General features: G+C 38.6%; 1 protein-coding gene across 2 annotated transcripts in view; it reads right to left on the bottom strand.

Annotated features, from left to right (window-relative positions):
* LOC148353643 (leucine zipper putative tumor suppressor 2 homolog) overlaps window positions 1–18894 on the bottom strand; it is an 82114-nt gene that overhangs the window by 41087 nt on the left and 22133 nt on the right. For both annotated transcript variants that reach the window (XM_088351006.1, XM_088351008.1), the window contains one exon: window positions 8493–8594. The gene's annotated coding sequence lies outside the window, so the exon portion shown is untranslated. The remainder of the gene's footprint in view (window positions 1–8492; window positions 8595–18894) is intronic.

Below are 18894 nucleotides of genomic sequence, written 5' to 3'. Positions count from 1 at the left end.
CAGACATACGGGACACAATCCAAGTAACGATAAGTCCCAGATGCTACCACGAGAGACCGCTCAAGATCGCTCACCAGAAGAATTAGCTCGTCCCAGTTAGCAAGTGTGTTTCCCGCCATACAGACCTGATCATGCACTTTTGTGTGTAAAGTAAGTGCTTAAGTAATAACAGTCTATTGTGCTCCTTCACTCCTCCCGCTTCACATATACAGTGAGACCTCGCTACTTCGCGGTTCCACGTTCGCGGGTTAAGAGCTTCGCGGGTCTAAAAAATAATAATATTAAAATAAAATAATTAAAAAAAAATTCGCGGGTGGTTTTGGTCCCCATCAACCGCGATAACCGAGGGATTACTGTACATCTTTATTAGCAATCACCGACTTCCTCCAATGGTAAGTGCTCATATTACTACAGTATTTTTACGTTCAATTACTTTTAAATGTGGTTTTAGTGATCAGAGAGATGTGTTTTATTGCTATTTAGAGATAAGTTGAATGATTTTGGTTTTTAGTTATTTATTATGGGGAAAATGTGTTGGAGATAAGAACCATTTTAGATACAAGCTTGATTCGAAGGATTTTATCTGAATTTATTAATCATCCATGCATGTGGACGCCAGGTCTCAGAAGTATAATTGTGATATCTTAACAAGTCGCACAATAAATAAAACCCATTTTTTAACAACAACTATCATGTTTTCTACAAAGCATGTTGCAAGCTGGTCAACAGGCCGCTTATGGTCCCTGGGCTGTGATTGAACAACCAAGTACTACAGATGTATTTCGCTAAAGTAAAAGTGCTAGAGCAATTTTTGGGGCATTTTTCACATCTGGAGTAACCTACCTGACCTTTTAAATATGGTCCTCATATATCTTCATGAGTGGATAGACACACAAACAGACAAATAAACATGTATATATTCAAATCCAAATTAAAAAAAATGTCACTACCCTCGCTTTTCTCGCAGGTGATAACAAGTAAATACAGCTAATGTTTCCAAAAGGCTACAAGTGCTTGAGGAACAATTTATCTTTTCCGCTTACCTCATTCTATTATTGTGCTAAACCTGCTTACCATTGAAGAAAATAAATCTACAAAATGAGTATTAAGGAAAGTGAATGATATCTCAACGTCTTTTCACAAAGAAAAGAAGCTCATGTTGAGGATTCTTGCAACCGGATCCACCATTGGGATGCTGAAATGAGGTTGACTCCTGCTAATGCACGTGATTAATGCACCAACTGTTTCAGCATCATACAATCTACGGATCACACACGTTGCCGACTCATGTTGCATTCCAAACAAAGAACACAACCGTTATGAGATGCGTAAAGTTCGACGAAAAGAAATGTGCATGCGTTTAATGCACGCATTCTTTATTCACTTAACTTTAACTTAAAATTTACATTTACTCCCTATTCCTCGAGTCCTTCACTTTAGATCTCCGTCTCCCGGAACTTTGTTGTCATTTACACTGGCCACCTTGCCACAAAGAATAACAAATAAAAGCTTTTGAGTCCCCCTCGCCGCTGTAATGTGTAACTGTGTATGTGCTTGTATGTGTTAGCAAAAGGTTGATTCTTACCAGCCAAATATGTCAAATAATAATAAATATTTTAGCAGGGTGACAAAAAGTGTTTGTTTATATGCCTCCAAAAAAATAAAATACCTGCACAACATAACAAATTATTGTTGAGAGTAAAGTGTGTCTCAGAATAAAATGGTGCAATAAAATCCCATTCGCCTGCTACTTTTCAACTCATCCTGGTCTCTAAATGCACAGATGCCATGTAGATGGATTAACAAACAAAATATTTTTTTTAACCAGGAATGGACTTTGGGTATTTTGCCCACAGCCTTTAAAGTTACCACAATCAGATGCTCCTACCTTCAGTAGACTCTTTGGAACGACTTTCTCATGTTCTCTTTAGAATTAGAATTGGGTTTATTGTCATTGATAACAGTGGTGAACATTGTTTACCACAAGATTAGACATGGCACTTCAGGAGAAAGATGTAAAAAAGACTTAAAATAAATAGATAATAAAAAAAAGAATGTCAGTATAAATGGGAAAACTATTTGCAAGGTAGCGTTCGGAGACTAGCCTAAGTTGTAAGCGGATCCGAACAAATAGTTCAATGAAAAAGAGTGCAATGACTAACTTTAGTGAAAAGATAATTCTAAAATAAATCCATAAACAAGATATGAATACCCATTTTTTTTCTATACTTTGGAAATATTCATTTTTTTACACAGTGCTGTGCACTAGTTTAGGGTGGTGATGGCCCTGGGGAATAAACTGTCTTTGAGCATTGAGCATCTACCAGAGGGCAGCTGGTCAAAGAGGTGGTGGCCCGGTTCATTAAACGACTGCATACAAATGATATTTGACAAGTAAAAACAGGTCATTAATGCTGTATGTTTATTTAAGTTTTCTATAATATATTATTTGTCTAAAGAGTTGTAATCTGAAAGAAACAAGATCAGCATAGTTTTGGGCTTTTTCTGTTTTTCTTAAAGGTGAGGTGTGTTATTTTAGGTGACCTTAAAAAAGTCAAAAGTAAACTCTCTATTATTTTTCTCTATTAAGTATGTGTTAAGAATGCATAACTGAGTTCAAATAGCCTTTATATTCGGGGTTGAACACATTAGGTAGGAGAAATGGGGGGTGTGGGAAGTGCTGGAGAGTGAGGACACGCTCGTCCCCGCAGTTTTTTTTGTTATTAATTTGTTAGTGTAGTATGGAAATGGAGAAGGTAAGAAAAGGCCAATTTCAAGTATAGTCCAACTGCCAACACAAACCCCAAGAAAGATGGAAAAAGAAGAGTTTATTTGAGCGCATCTAAGAAATGCACATATAATCACAAAGGAGCTTACTGAGGCTGCAATGATGAGTTGGCAGTGGCAAGTTAAGAGGTTCCAAAGTCCTTACAACTTCTTTGAAATAATTTAAAAATCTAGGATTTGACTGCATCTTTTTTATGAATTGAAATTAGGAGAAAAGATTGACAAGAACATATCGACGTAGTGCTTAATGTTGGAAGATAGATCAATGCGTTTTTGTTTAAAGGGCGTATAAAAACGTTGAGACCATTATCGCATGTTTCAAAGTACCCCGAATGCTCCATGTTGCTTGTCACAGGCCAAATTAAGCTAATCGTTCCATCTGAAAGTGTCCTTCAAACTGTTTAAAGACAATTAATTCCGACTTTAGTGTAAAACTAAACGCACAACAAGAACAACTGCATCCATTTTAAAGTTACATGCAAATTTCCAACCAATGAATGTATTTTTGAGGTAAGAAAAAACAGTTGTTACTCGGAAGGCACAGTGAGGAATTTCTATTCAAGTCACAGGCCATACATCTATCTTACACCTGGCCCGACTAGTGCAATGAATCATGGGCCACAGGTGGCCAGTCCTGGCGTGGTTGGACCGAAGAAACCCAACATATTTCAGTACCGTTTTGAAAAGTTACCGCATTCTCGTACTATAAGTGCAGTTTTTTTTTATAGTTTGGCCTTACACTCCGATGAGACTTATATGTGAAATTATTACAACATTATAATATAATTGAGTTAAAATGTTTCTTACCAGTATATCATTTCACGTTATTTTTACACTAAATTGCAAGAGGGCACTTTAGGCCTGTGTTGATAATTTCAAACTTGCTCCGTTGTGAGACATTTTTTGGCACAAGACGGGTTATTTATAAAAACAACTAAAAGAGGTAAACAAAACGGCACCAAAAGGAAAATTCATGTTCTGCAGATTACAAGCTGCAGCTGAAAGCGGTATTTGAGCAGCCAAAATAAATGTTGGAGTTAGCGAAATGCAGAGGGGACGTTGAGTCTGTCCTAGGCGACGTAAAAGTGTCTACGTAAAACCGAGGATGAAGATATTATTGTATTTAGTGATTTGGAGTGAAACAGATTGTTTGGTAAGCATGTTCTTTATGCTGGAGTTATCTGAATAACTCTTATCATGTTATGTTGTTACTGACATTATCAGACATGTCAATCATGTTAGTTCGTATACTGTACGTTTAGACAGCCTGTTGTCGTTATCTCATTTTTATTTTAAATTGCCTTTCAAAAGAAAAATGTATGATTTGGGTGTTGGAATAATTCAAATAAATTTCCCCAAAACGTGCAACTTATACTCGACGTGCAACTTATATATCGTTATTCCTTCTTAATTGTGCATTTTTTTGGCTGGTGCGACTTATACTCCAGAGTGACTTATAGTCTGGGAAATACGGTAAATATAAAATACTGTGTCCTGCAACTGGCTGGCAACCATTTCAGGGTGTCCCCGCCCCACTGCCCGAAGATAGCTGGGATGGGCTCCAGCACCCCCACGACCGTACTGAGGATAAGTGGTGCTGATGATGGATGGATGGATAAAATACTGTGCTTTTTTCTTGAAAAAAAACACACCAGTTTTTCTTTGTAAGCACATATTGATTTGTATCTTGTTTTAGTGGTACCACATTTGTGATATCAGATCCTTTTGACTTTGGATCTAACTGTTTCTAGAATGTTTGTCCCGTCACTAAAGTGAGAAAGTGGAACTTTTAAAGAGTGAAGTGAGTCATCATCTCCACTCTTTTTTCTTTTTATAAAATAGGTCTGGAACAATTATTAGACGTTGTCGACAATAATCGATAATAGAAAGAGTCAACAGTAAATGTCATTGTCGACTACTGTCGCCTGACATGTTTTTCAACAGAGTGAGGCGTCTCGAAATGAATATCTCTGTTGAAAGTCGCCCATGAGCAATAGTGTCTCTGTCTCATAAGGTAATATACAGAAATGATATCAACTTTGGAAGGATTTCAGCCTGGATACAGCAAATATAATGTTTTTATAGCAGACCTTGCGTATCATGGCAGTACCTCGGTGATGCACAAGCACTTAAAGATAGCAGTCGAACAGTTGAACAAAACTGAGTCTGACTTGCCTCAATGAGATTCAGGTAACATTCAAAGCAATACGGTTTTGATGACATGCATTGTGCCTTTTATACACGTAGATTTTGCAATAAAAGAGAGCTTGAGTGTTAAGCCAGACTGTGCCTGACAAACACAATTAAATTTAAATTTATGCAGTCCAAAGAACAAATGTCATTTTTTATAACGTTAAAAACCACAAATGACAGTTGTTGAGACAGTTTTATTTCATTCAAACTGTTGAGAATTGTTATGTACTTTTGTTACAGACTGCAGTTTAACACTGAATGTTGTTCACAAAACACATGTTTGTTTTTACTGGTCTACTGCTGATAATGATCTTGTTCTTGGTTTACAGGGATAACAAATGTTTACTGTATCATAATGTATTATTTATTTGCTTGTCTCTAAAAAATGGACAGAGGTTTATTTATGGATTTATGCCTCTACTAACCAAGCAATGTGCTTAATCGGTTTTAGATAGGGCACTTTTATTAAAATTTTCAACGAATCCACAGTGTGTTCAATAAAAAATTTGTTTTTCACTGTACCAATTTTTATTTTGTTATTATCATTCTCCACATAATTAAAGAAGAAATAATAATCATCAAATTATTCGACTAATCATTTCAAAAGTTGGTGACTAGTCGACTATAAAACGAGTCGTTAGTTGTTGCCCGAAGGAAAACCAAATGAAGGAAGGGCTTAGGCCTAGCAAGAATTCAAACCAAAAGTAAAGAATATTGAAGTTCACGCCAAGGATCGTGTCAATACATTCGGTGCTAATTGTTCCAGGCTACAGAGGGACATGGGCAGCTGGTATTGGACAAGCAAAAACAAGGAAACCTGTGATGAATATATGTTAGAGCAAGAGAGGAAGACAGCTGCTTCTGTGTTGTTGTCCACACACGTTTATCACTACGTGCATCTCAAAAAAAACCCTCACCGCCTCCAGAAATGATAAGGTCAGACCTTAGTGTCGGATGGCCCGCGGGAGGTAGAAACACAAACAAACTGTCGATTGTGATGAGGAAACAAGTTTAAACTGAGATGCAGCAAGTTGAAAAGTGAGTTGCTTGAGGGAGGAAATGTGATTTCATATCAGCCAGATGCTAAGCTGTGAATCCCTGACCCCAGGATCTTACAGCCAACCCATACTCGCTATGACATGTATGTCTAAGCACAGAGGCAAAATCCCCAAATTCCACAATGTATTTTCAAGACCATAAGGCACACCATACAGAAGGTGCAGTCTCAATTTCGTGTGCCATTACTGTATTTAGCACACACATAAGGCACACCTGGTAATAGGGCCCATGTTTAATACACAGCCCGTGTCCACACTTTAGAGTTCTCATGGTGTTCTTACAACGCGCACACAAACAAGCTTAAAAGTATGCCTATTTAAAAATTCAATGGGAGCAATATCGACTGTGGTAGTGCTTATCTAAATATTGATGACAAAGTACTAACATTTTTTAATCATTAATGCTTAACAGGCGTGGGCATGGTAAAACACCGATAAAACCAGCGCAAAAATAGACAAGAAAACAAAACATTTTTAATTGGTTACATGTCGTCAATCAAACTTATCAAAGTTTTTATTCTGTTTCTGAATTTAAGAATTGCTCCTTCGAGCGTGCCATGTTCACTATCAGAGGTACTTTCTGTGCGGCTCCTCGGAAAGGATGCTGGCTTTTGTGAAAGTTTGAACAACAAAGCCAGCAGACACATTAGCCCAAACATCTACAATCCACCTGCAATGATAGCAAGCTCAGAGTTCATTTGTTTTTCTTACTTTTTTCACATTGGCAGTGATGGCCTTCACAGATGACGCGCCATGAGTGAGATGACATAAGTGGTCTACAGCATTGTCTGATGGCACTGTCCCCTGCACACCAGATGCCGTTTTTGAGGATGCCTCAAGTTGTGTTCATTCATGTCTTTGGAATCACGTGACCATTCAAGACAGATAAATCGGGTATTTAACGAACTTTCACCATCTTAGGGCATTATTAAATGTTTTCTGCAGATATATACGTGAGAAGTAGTACATGCTAAAAGACAGAAAATATATCGTGGATATTACTGGGGATAGTAGTACACTGGGGAGCCAAGGGGGTGTCAGCCTGCAAGAGTTTGGGAACCATTGGTGTAAACTGTTACGAAGAGGCGAACCGTTTCTTTTGAAACGAAAGTGGAATAAAAAAGCTTGAAGCGTTTGAAATGAAATGATCTGCATTTATATAGCGCTTTTCAAGTCAATGACTTCCCAAAGCGCTTTACAATCTGCTCCACATTTCCCAATAGCGGCCTTGCAGCCATGTAAGGCGCTAACCTGCTTATTGGGGGTATTAAGGGTTCAGTGTCTTACCCAAGGACCCTTTGACATGTAACACGGACGAGCCGGGATTCGAACTGGGATCCCTTGATCCCAAGACGAGCACTCTACCTCCAGAGTGGTCACTCTTTACCACAAAGGAGGACCTCTTTAAGCGCATCTTCCAAAAGTAATTTAAAATCAACTTTATTTGTCTTTATAGAGCATATTATTTTATGAAATGTTTATTTTTTAGTAAAAAGCAATACAGGTTACTTATACAAGCCTTAAACATACTTATACAAACCATAAACATACAAAATATAGCATTGAAGCAACTTACGAACAAATTCAACCTACGAACGATCGTCGGGAACCTCGTTCATAGGTCGCGCAGCGTCTGTACACACATTGTCATCTTTCCATTTACAATCCACACCCACAATATGTGATCCTTTTATGCGCGCCCCACAGTTGGGAAAATACCATAAATACATTATTCCCACAAAGTAATGTAATTTCTTTTAACTGTGAATACATATGTAAATGTTTAAAATGAAAAGGCCATGTTTGTTTCTTCTTCTTCTACTTATTTTAGCGTTATCTACATACTCAACAAATTTATATTTTTGCTTTGTTTTTTTTAAAGAAGACTGATTGCTTTTCCGGGACACACACATAAAACAAACAAATTTAGGTTGAAATTGATTAATTGAGCTTAATTTGATCCACACTTAACACTTGTGTGGTTGTTTAAAAAAAAATATGTTTTTTTTACCAATCCTACTTTTTTGTACTAAACAGCCAGATTAAGGGGATATTTGTGTGCAAAATCACCCAGTAAACTCTGTCAAATTAACCCAAGTAGTGAATCTGCAGACTCATGACCCAAATTGGGTTAGTTTTGACCAATCTGATTTTAGAGTTCATAGTTTGTGGTTTAAAGAATGAATGTATTCTTTTTTTTTGACAAACAATGTACTGTACTTACAAAAATAGAGTTAATTTGCATTACAAAAACGATGTGGTACTTCAGAAATCTGAGTTAATTTGCATTACAAAAATAGAACAGAAGAACATGTAACTTTTAGGATATGCTGATGCTGAAAATTGAAACATGTTTGAAAACACCTTTGTTTTACAGACAAATTTCACTTGTGATTTTAACTTCTGCCTTGATTTTCACTTAGTCTGGAGATAATCTAATGGTTTGGGTCTTACTTCACTCCGCTGCCCAAAGTGCTCCTCCTGGAGGCCTGTTGGAGACAAGGTCATTCCAGACAGATTTCATCCCTGTGCAGAGCTCATTTTTGGGCCGCTTGCCTGAAGAGTGGAGAAAAACAACACGCACACTTAATTTAACAACATTGGCTAGTCTGCAGATGCTCAGGAACTATTATGTAGACAAAGAATAGCTGAGGACTGCAAGGGGCTAACACTGCCCCTATCTGGCTATACTTGTGCTTTGCATGAGGTTATGCAAGTTTTTTTTTGTTGACAGTCGTTAGCTCCCAATAAAAATACATGTTGAGCATAATTTCAAACAACAAATTTTGTCTGTATGTTTGCCAGGTAATTTTGCAGTCTGATAAAATATGCTGTGTGTTACAAGTATTTGTTTTGCTGCAAAGGGAAACACGTATCATATTACCAGTAAGTTTATGCCAATCTTGAAGAAACAATGAAGGGGAATGTTGCTGAATTGTTATTGTGTTGTTACAAAGATCATTTCAAAACTGATTTTCAGTATGCAGATGCTGTCCTAAAGGAGCATAGATAGTAGATTTATTGAGAGGCATTTATGAATTGTTTCATGGAAGCATCAAATTGAATAGATTATTTATTCTCTGAACTTTGAAGCAAAACCTACATAACCACTTGTTTAAGTGTCTGACAATAACATCCACGGGTGCAGATTAGAGTGAGACTATTAATCTTAGTTTTAGATAGATTACACGTCTTGGGCAGGCTGGCAGCCAATGTGTTTGTCCTCGCAGTGAGTATCTAATACAAACTCCTGTGGTTGTCAAGGTGAAGATAACCCGGCACATGGCGGAAACTTCCACGGTCACAAGTAGGAGGTCAGTCCAGGACTTTATGGTTTGCCATCATCTCTGGAGAGTGATGCTATTTGGTTCTTGACGGGGAAGGTTGAAGGAGAAAGTGGGAACTGTCAGTCAAAAAGTCAAGTGGGAAATGTGACAAGAAGGTTGGGTGTTTGGATTAGAGGTCTCTCAAGTATCAATTCTCTTTTTAGCTTTATCTGGTGATGGACCACATGCACGAATAATTCTCACATTTGTGACTTATTAGGGGGCTGACTTCCGGTCGCCTTTTTAAAGCATTGGAATCCAAACAAAGTCTTTGAAATACAATCGCATTGTAGGTTGTGTAAATTTAATTAATTGTTTTATTGATTGATCCTTATCCAAATTAAAAGCATTCAAAACACGAGTAATATATTTCATTTGACTCTTATAAATTAAACAGAATTGTTATACTGTATTGTCACATTATAGGATATTGTTTAGATACCCTAATGAATAATTTACCCGTCCACTGAGTTGAACCGAGGAAGAAAAAAACGATAATCGAAACAGCAACAATTGGAGGCGGTATTGCCACGTTTTTTTTAAATACAGTTTCAATGGCATTTCGCTACCAGTATAAAATATACATTTGTTCTCTTTAATGCTATATATTTGCAATATATTTAAAACCTTAAATTAGAACAAGGTTGACTCCAAAAGAACTCCAGTGACATTAGATGAATTAAAGCTGAAATCTTTAGGAGAAATATGTCCTGAATTAAAGTAGCATATTTTCAGAGCCATTAGTCGCATTTTTTCATAGTTTGGCAGGGGGTGCAACCTATACTACAGTGAGACTTACATGTGATATGTGAAATTATTAACACATCATTATCCTGTATATCATTTTAAATGTTGTATTCACAATAAACCGCCTGTGTTGCTAATTGCAACTTTGCCATTTCATGCTGAAAATGCCCACCCACCACCAAGATATGTCCGCTTTTATTTCGCAACAAAAAGCTTAGTTTTCTAAGCTTTATAGAAGCTATATATCTAATAAAAAATAATCAAAAGTAAATTTGCATCTTTCTCTGTAAAAAACGGTTCAATATATAAAATTTGTTTTTGGGGAGCAATAATTTTCTTTTTTACTATATGCAGGGATCCACTAAAATGTGCCCAAGGGGCTGCAAAATGCCTCTTACTGAAGTGGTCATTTTAAATAGTTTTTATATAGATTACTCATTTACAGTTATTTCTTAGGGAGTTGGAAGAGAAACCCATGGAAAATATCGCACTTTTAAGCTTTGAGTTTTGTATGTCTGTAATCTTGGGTGGTATTCAAATTAATTTTGAATTTCAAATCACATTTACAATTGTGCTCCTCATGATTGACTGCATTGAAATAGGTAAGAATCTCAAAATGTACTCCACGGCTGCCGGCTGCTTGTTGTGAGGGTGAAAAAAAAAAACGGTAACAAATTCAAAGATTCTTTGTTGACATAATTTGCCCCGTGTGATGCTTGGCCCACATTCCAGCCTGCTCATATTCTGCAGGCACGCGTGCATAAAACATGATTTGCTGCTTTAATTCCTGACTCTTATTCGTAGGGGATTAGGTGGCAGACTACGCTAGAGTCATGAGAAGAAGCACAGCAGAGTAAGGAATGCAAATGTAATGTCTTGAAAAAGGGAGAACGAAAAAAAGCTGAGCCTCAACGTATGTTCCCAGAACAAGCTTTAATCACTGACCTCCAACTTACAACACGCATGATTAATGAAGCAATTCGTTTGGCGCGGGAAAAAAAGATGTGCGGGAACCGGCATTGGCGAGTGCTGCACTGACAGATCCAAATGCAGCTTATATTTCACTGTCACTTTGTTAACACACACTTCAAACTCCGATCCATAAAGTCTGACTTGGCATTTTTAACTTAATCTACTAGATCGCAAAATACAGTATTCACTGTTCATTTCAGGGCAATAACTATATCTGGTATGAAGATTTTTTAAAACAATAATAACAATAATACAATGTGAAACAAGTACAGTGGGACCTCTACTCACAAATGTCTACATACAAAAGTTTAGAGTTACAAAGTACCTAAACGGGAAAATAGTGACTCTAGTTACAAAGGCGTTTAAGGATACAAATTCAAAAATACACAACAGTACACGCTGCCATTTGGTGCTTCCAGAGTTTCACCCATCCAATTCGTATGTGTGAATCAGGGCATGCTCTTTGTGTCCCCTTCCCACTCTGTAAACAACTGGCAACGCAATGCGTATGCGTAAATCCCGGCATGCTCTTCATGTCCCCTTTCCTGCTCTGTAAACAGTCTTTTGTATGGTAGCGCTATGAAGATCTATCATCAGCAATGGACCCCTAGAAAGACATGCAGAAAAGTAGACAAGGAGAATAGAAGAGGAAGAGACTTTTTCTGGCTTTGAAACAAAGCAAGAAATAATAGAAAGGTATGAAAACACACACAGTCGTGCAGGAGGTGTTCAGAAACGACAAGGAGGAGGATACAGCCATCATTCCATCAAGTCAAATTAAAGACATTTTGGCAAAATTTGTGAAAAATGAATCACTCAGAAAAACTGTGAACAGGTCGAGCCATCGCTCAAAACCTGCCAAAAGCAAACGTCACTGGATCAGTTGTTCAAGAGAGACTGGTGAAGACCAGTAAACAATGAGCATAGTTAAAAGGTGGTAAATCAATATTTTGATTATTTCCTTTTTTCTCTGTTTTTTTTTTCATAAAGTGCCTTTCGTTTTGTTTGTTGTGGGGTAATCCAATTTTAATATGTATTTTTTCATGTTCCAATGCTCTTTTATGATGAAACAAAAGACAAAAACAAAAAACACACTTTTGAGGGGTTACTACATTTAGGCGTCTAAACTTACAAATCTTTCAGGTTACAAAGATACTCCCAGAACTAAGTAAATTCGTAAGTAGAGCTACCACTGTATTGATTTTGCTGCAAAGGTAAACGGCATATAAACACACACACACACACACACACACACACACACACACACACACACACTAAAATACACGTACATACAGTGACCCCTCGCTACTTGGCGCTTTGTTTATTGCCCGTTCACTCCTTTGCGGATTCTTAAGTGAATTGATTTTGTCTTTATTATCAATCAGATCATTGTTTCGCACATTGTATTCAGCAGGGAAAAATTAAGGAGGGTGCTCTGTGTTGTGGGTGGGTGTGACAGTCTGTGTGCACGGCCGTGATATGTCACTGTCCGTGTGCACCGCCATGATAGGCTCAGTTACGCTGTCAGTCAAACAGCCAGGGGTAGGCGTGCGCAGTCTATGTCTCCAAATCCAAATAAGCCGGGAAGGGGCACTAGCTTCTAGTGGCTCGTTACATTAAAAATAATTTCATTAAGTCCGACTCAACAAAAATTCAGAAGAGCGCAACAAAATTGTGATCACCAGCGGGGCTACATGGGATTATTATTGAGTTCCAGAGGCTACTCGGACAGCGTCTGGGAGAAGGCAAGAGCGGTGCTGCTGGTGCTACTGCTAACAGCTAGGCTAACTACTCTCCGAAGCTACCCAAGTGGATCCTGTATTTTGCCAACGCCGGGCTCATTAGCCATGTAATAGATGACTTGGAGCCACAACTCGTGGGAATTCACTACATTAGAGACGGTCTTTTTTAATCATTGCAGAGATCTGTCTGCATTCGAGGACCCCTTGCTACCCAGCCACTTTCTAAATTGCTTTCTTACACTCCGAGGCGAAGCCCTACGATTTAGTTATACTTTTGTACAATGATAATAAAACCATGGGTCAAATTGTCCGATTTCCGCTTGGGGGTGGTGTAGGATAAAGCCCGGACCACACAAGGGTGGACAGGGCGTGCGTGTTGAAGTAAGCAGCTCTACGCTCGTACTCAAAGCTGCGTCTGTTTTGGTGAATGTCCTCCAATTTTGCTTTATTTTGTATCATGACAATAAAACCATTCATTCAACTGCTATTATGTGTTGTGTGTTATCTGTAGATCTATAATTGTTTTTGTTACAGGCTTATGTTCTATTGAGGTTAGTTTAACCCTTTGGGGGCTATTGTGAAGGTGGAACGCTACTTCTTGGATTTTCACTTTTCGAAGGTGGTTCTGGTCCCCATTGACGATGACAACTGAGGGATCTCTGTACCGTATTTTCAGCACTATAGGGTGCACTGGATTATAAGACACACACCCCAAAAGTAGCCCTTTGTGATACATTTTTCACATATAAGACGCACTGGACTTTAAGGTGCATGGAATTAAAACTACGGTAAGAGCTAGGGTTGCATAAAATAAATAAATACACAGAAATTGAAATAATGTAGGGCAGCACGGCAGCGCAGTGGTTAGCGCGTGTGCGGCACAGTTCTGAGGTCATGGGATCGATCTCCTGTGTGGAGTTTGCATGTTCTCCCCGTGCTTGCGTGGGTTTCCTCTGGGCACTACGGTTTCCTGCAGATAAAGGAAGGATGAATAAAATAATTTATTTCATGGAACATCAATTACCTTAGGACATCTGGTTTAACCACTAAAATCAATTTTAGCAACAAACTTTTAAGATGTTAACCAGTATTCATTTACAACATCCATCCATCCATCCATTATCTGCACTGCTTATCCTCAGTCGGATCGCGGGGGTGCTGGAGCCCAGCTGTCTTCGGGCAGTGGGTAGGGGACACCCTGAACCTGTTGCCAGCCAGTCGCAGGGCACACAGAGACAGACAACTCACTCGCTCATTCACACCTAGGGATAATTTGGACCTGGTTCAAAATTTAGAATAGTGTTTAGAGTTTGCTACAAGCCACGTGGGGGGATACACCAAACATGTGGTCACATGAAACCAAAATTGAACTTTTTGGTCATAATTCAAAACGAATTGTTTGGTGTAAAAGCATCACAACTCAGCACCATAAACACACCATCCTCACTAATGGGGCCCGCCTGCTTTTCTTCAGTGGGGAGAAGAAAGATGGTTGAAATGGATAGAAAGATGAATGGAGTCAAATACAGGACTGGAAAAAAAGTCCTGAGACTGAGATGGAAATGTATCTTCCAACAGGACAGTGATTCAAAACATGAAGCCAAATTACAATGAAATAGTTCACAAAAAATCATATCCAGGAAAGGCTAAGTCAAAGTCTAAACCTGAATCCAACTGAGAATCTGTGTGCAGAGCTGAAGACGGCTGTTCACAAACGCTCTCTATCCAACTTTATTGAACTTCAGGCTCTCGATGAGCAAAACTGAGACGTACGCCAAGAGACTTGCAGCTGTAGTCACAGCGAAAGATAGTGCTACAAAGTATCAATAACAATGTGCTAAACATGTACGCCAAAATTTTAAAGTTTTTGTATGTTAAAAAAAGGATGAAATTTCCAAAATTTGTTCCTCTTAAAAATTGTCCCTTTCTATCTTTATGTTTGAAGTCTGAAACAAGGCAAAATGTGAAAGGTTGAAGAAGGGCGAATACATTTGCAAAGCACTGTACATGAACTTCTATGAAGAGAAGTCTCCGCTCAAAAAGTAAAAAAAAACGGACAGATGAAGTTGCCAAGGGGCTGTTATGGACACTAGAGTGCTGCATCTGTCTACATCTGTCTTCACTGGCTTTCAACCCCATACAACTTTGAATGACTTCAGCAGCGGCTGCAGATGACTATTCAGCCAAAGCCAAGTCACGTTCCCCCATGAATAGCAACCACACATGTCTGTGGTGAGGAAAAATTTTAGCGATTCGCGAGGTCAACGATTACAATAGGCATTTTTCTTTGGCAGGGGCCCCTTTCGGAGGGAAAAGGTGTGGCACCAGAGGCATCAAGTTTTAATATGTTTGATAATTTTGGAGCTTGGTCTTTTAATTCTGCTCATAAGCTGGGCACAGGGGGAAAAGTGTGCTGATTTTTTCCGCAACGCATGGTTTCTAAAATACAAAACCCAGCAATGGCGACCCAACACATTTTAATAGGCCCTCCAGGGGGATAAATTAGTCAATATTTCCCAAAATATAGAGACGTGCAGAAACGGGACAAGACAGAAGAGACCTAAAATAAACCTCCGCATCTTCTTCCTCAGAGTCATTACCACCCTGAATTTTGATCAACAAGGTAACGAGCATAATGGATATGTGCAATTGTTTGTACTACTGTCACTGTGAAAGCTGCTACATGCACAACTCCACAGAAACTCACACTATTTCTATACATTATATATATATATATATATTGCTAATGATAGATCTTCATAGCGCTACCATACAATAGACTGTTTACAGAGCAGGAAAGGGGACATGAAGAGCATGCCGGGATTTACGCATACGCATTGCGTTGCCAGTTGTTTACAAAATTAACGTAAAAAATATCAGGATTTGTGCAGACTTTTGTTTTGTTCCGGAAGAAAGTCCATTATGATTTCAATGTAACCAAATCACCTTTCAGCCAACATTCCAATATGGTTTGAATCAATCGTTTGTATTTCATGAAGTTTTTTGGTCTACAATCAATCGAAGTTCAAATGTGGAATAAATATCAATCTTATGTGGGAATTGGGGCGTTGGATTCGTTAATCTTTCATTGAGAATGATACATGTGAAAGGAAGCTTCATGCTCTTCTCATTTAAACGAATGTTTGATTCCTCCTCAGTGTTGTTTGAGCACCAAACCCACCCTTACTTAACAAACTTACCCTCAGTACTTCTGAGTACAGTGTTTCTGTTCCCAATCGTGACATTTTCGAAGATGCAACTGAGCATTAGTAAAAAAGTTTGCAATGTTCCCTGATACACATGAACACAACAATGCACGTTAAGTCATGTCAAGTCACATTTATAGCCCTTAATCAAAAAATGTTTCAAAGGACTGCACAGGTAACAATTAAAAGTATGTTAGACTAAATAACGTCACCACTCGCATAACGCCAAACATATTTAACAGAGTTGCAAAGGTGATGCCTTCCGCTTCCTTATATGCTTGAGAGTGGTGGGCCACCCCTGATGGTTGAACATTTCTGTTTTAATGTAAAACATGGCTGGAATGTCCCCATCTGATCATACAAATTGGCAAAAGCTTTCAGCCAAAATCTAGTGAACATTATGTAATATGTATGTCTTGTACAATAGAGAAAGTTTACTCACAATTTTATCTTTTTATTGTCTCTGCCTGCTTCCATTTAAATGAATCGAACTATGATCGGAAGTCCCGGTCAATACCCAAATTAACACCAAAGTTATACATGCATAGTTGTGTTTCTATATCAAATCTAATTTGCTGATGTTTTGGCATTATCTTTATTTAATTTCATCAGTAGAGAAAAAGTTGAAAAGCGAAGGTTTCGTTCAAAAATGTTAATAATTGAGTCTCACCCAAACCTCCTTTAATGGGTAGCAATCAATGAAGTTAGAGTCATAGATTAATTACAAAAGGGAAAGGTCGACTGCTAAGGTGAGCATTGGGGGTTACACCATCACTAACCTCCATTTTGCTTTTTATATTGACGGACTGGCAGGATTAAATTATAACTCACAGATCTGGTCAATCCCCCGGACAAAGCGTCAAACAAGAATTGGATGGAAATCAGAACAGAAAAAAAAAACAAAGCAATGACCAACAACCCCCAAGGTCGCATCTCAAACATCACCAATAACTACCAAGTGCTTGAGCCTGTCAGAAAATCTAAGTATTTAGGAGCTGTCACATCAGAGAAGGGGTCAGGACCGGAAATCGTGGCCAGAAAAGCTCTAACCATAGCTGCACTTGCCAGACTAAAACCCATCTGAAAAAACATAAAAATTGCAGTGAAACCTCAAATCTTGCAAGTCATGCAACTCTCACAGCTGAGCTGAAAAGGAAAATCATTGCCATGGAGATGCAATGCTACAGGAAATCAGCTCCTGAGCTCATGTGACAAATTAATAATTGCGGAACACCATCAAAGAGAACATTGGACTCTGCGAGAAACTGTGGTCTGATGAAATTTTGCAATGATATGGTCATGTCCAGTAGCCTAGATGGTAGTGTGCCCGCTTTGAGACTGGGAGGTTGCTGGTTCGCGCCTCGGCCGAGTCATACCTAATTGGTAAAATGGCGGCGCCCTCTGTTGGCTGCGGCTGCATCGACTCGCTACAACGGGTCAGGTGTATCGACATTTCGTTCAGTGTACATTGTTACAAAGAATGACAATACAAAGGAAATTATTATTATTATTATTATCATGTCACAATATTATCAGGACAGACCAAGATAATTCTCAAGGGCACAGTCGAAGGGGCAGAAGGTGAGGCGGACAAGTGCCAACATTGCCATGACCTAAACTCAGGCAAGGAACCATCAGCAGTGAAAGCTGTCCGAGTCGGATCTTTAGTGGTACCCAATGACCCAGGCTGTTAAGGAATCAGTGAATGTTAAGACTACATTGATCAAACTTCTTTTTACTGGAATCTCAATTAAATTTAAAATTTGTAGCTTTAAAACCAATTATGCCAGCACTTAAGTGAAGCTGGAAACAGATTTGTTTTAAACACTTCAACTTCCACTTGAAATGTTTCTTTGCAAAGATGAGTTGCCCTCAGTTCCTGAGTTTGTACAGCATCTTCATTGCTCACACACGAACATCTGCCGACAAACATTGTGAAGGTTTTTTTAAACTCCTGGTTGAGTGGCAAAGGTCAGTGCTCCAACGTTTGCATGACAGGCGTTTTTGCGCCCTCAGAGTAATCGTGTGCGTGTGTTAAAGCTAATGGAGAATGACACAAGGACTGACATGGATGCTGAGTTGCGCTGCGCTGGGCCAGGCGGTCTTACACAGCAGCAGGGATAAACTATAAATAGACTATCATCCAGCCCCAACACTAGCCCATCCCCCAATTCCCCCCTCCTTATCCCCATTTTTCCTTCCTTTTGGTTTACATGTGTGGCACTTATGGTTTACTCTTTGCTTGTAACAGAAATACACAGAAACACATTTAGTATGCTCATTCTTTCCCCTCATCAGCTCAGAAAATTAACTCTGCAAGTAATTAAGGCTGACCTAAAACAAAGCACTGAGCTGTAATTGACCAAAAATGCCCCAAGATGGCAGTACTTTAGATAACTAAATCCAAAACACTAGGATCTTTTGAGTGTTGTTGTGTTTTCTTTACTCATGAAAATGTGTTCACGCTGCCTAACATTGCGGTAATCAAGACACAGCTAACATGTGTAGAAAGAATGCACAGAAGAAATTGTGCTAGCTAAAGAGGGGGAGATTGGATGGTGTGAATGATACAAAAATTATGCAAATTCCTACCCAAGCCCTCCCCAAAAAGAGACAACATGACATTGCTTTGATTTCAGCCACTGACCCCCTCCCTCGATTTAACACATTCATTGAAATATGGTATAACATTTTTTTCATCAGCCAACAAATCCTCATCTGAAAGCAAGCAGAAACTTTTAAAAATATGAAGACATTTATAGCACACAGTGGAATGGCGTGAAGGGACCCATTCAAAGGACTGTTGCAAATATTGTTGATATTACAACTCAAAACACACACAAGACGTGTCGCTGTAATCTGT

This window comes from Urocampus carinirostris, chromosome 13, assembly GCF_059441175.1.
Source record: "Urocampus carinirostris isolate Australia breed hairy pipefish chromosome 13, RoL_Ucar_1.0, whole genome shotgun sequence".
Taxonomy (NCBI): Eukaryota; Metazoa; Chordata; class Actinopteri; order Syngnathiformes; family Syngnathidae; genus Urocampus; species Urocampus carinirostris.
Note: the sequence above shows the minus strand (reverse complement) of the source record. Positions and strands in the feature narration are given on the sequence as shown.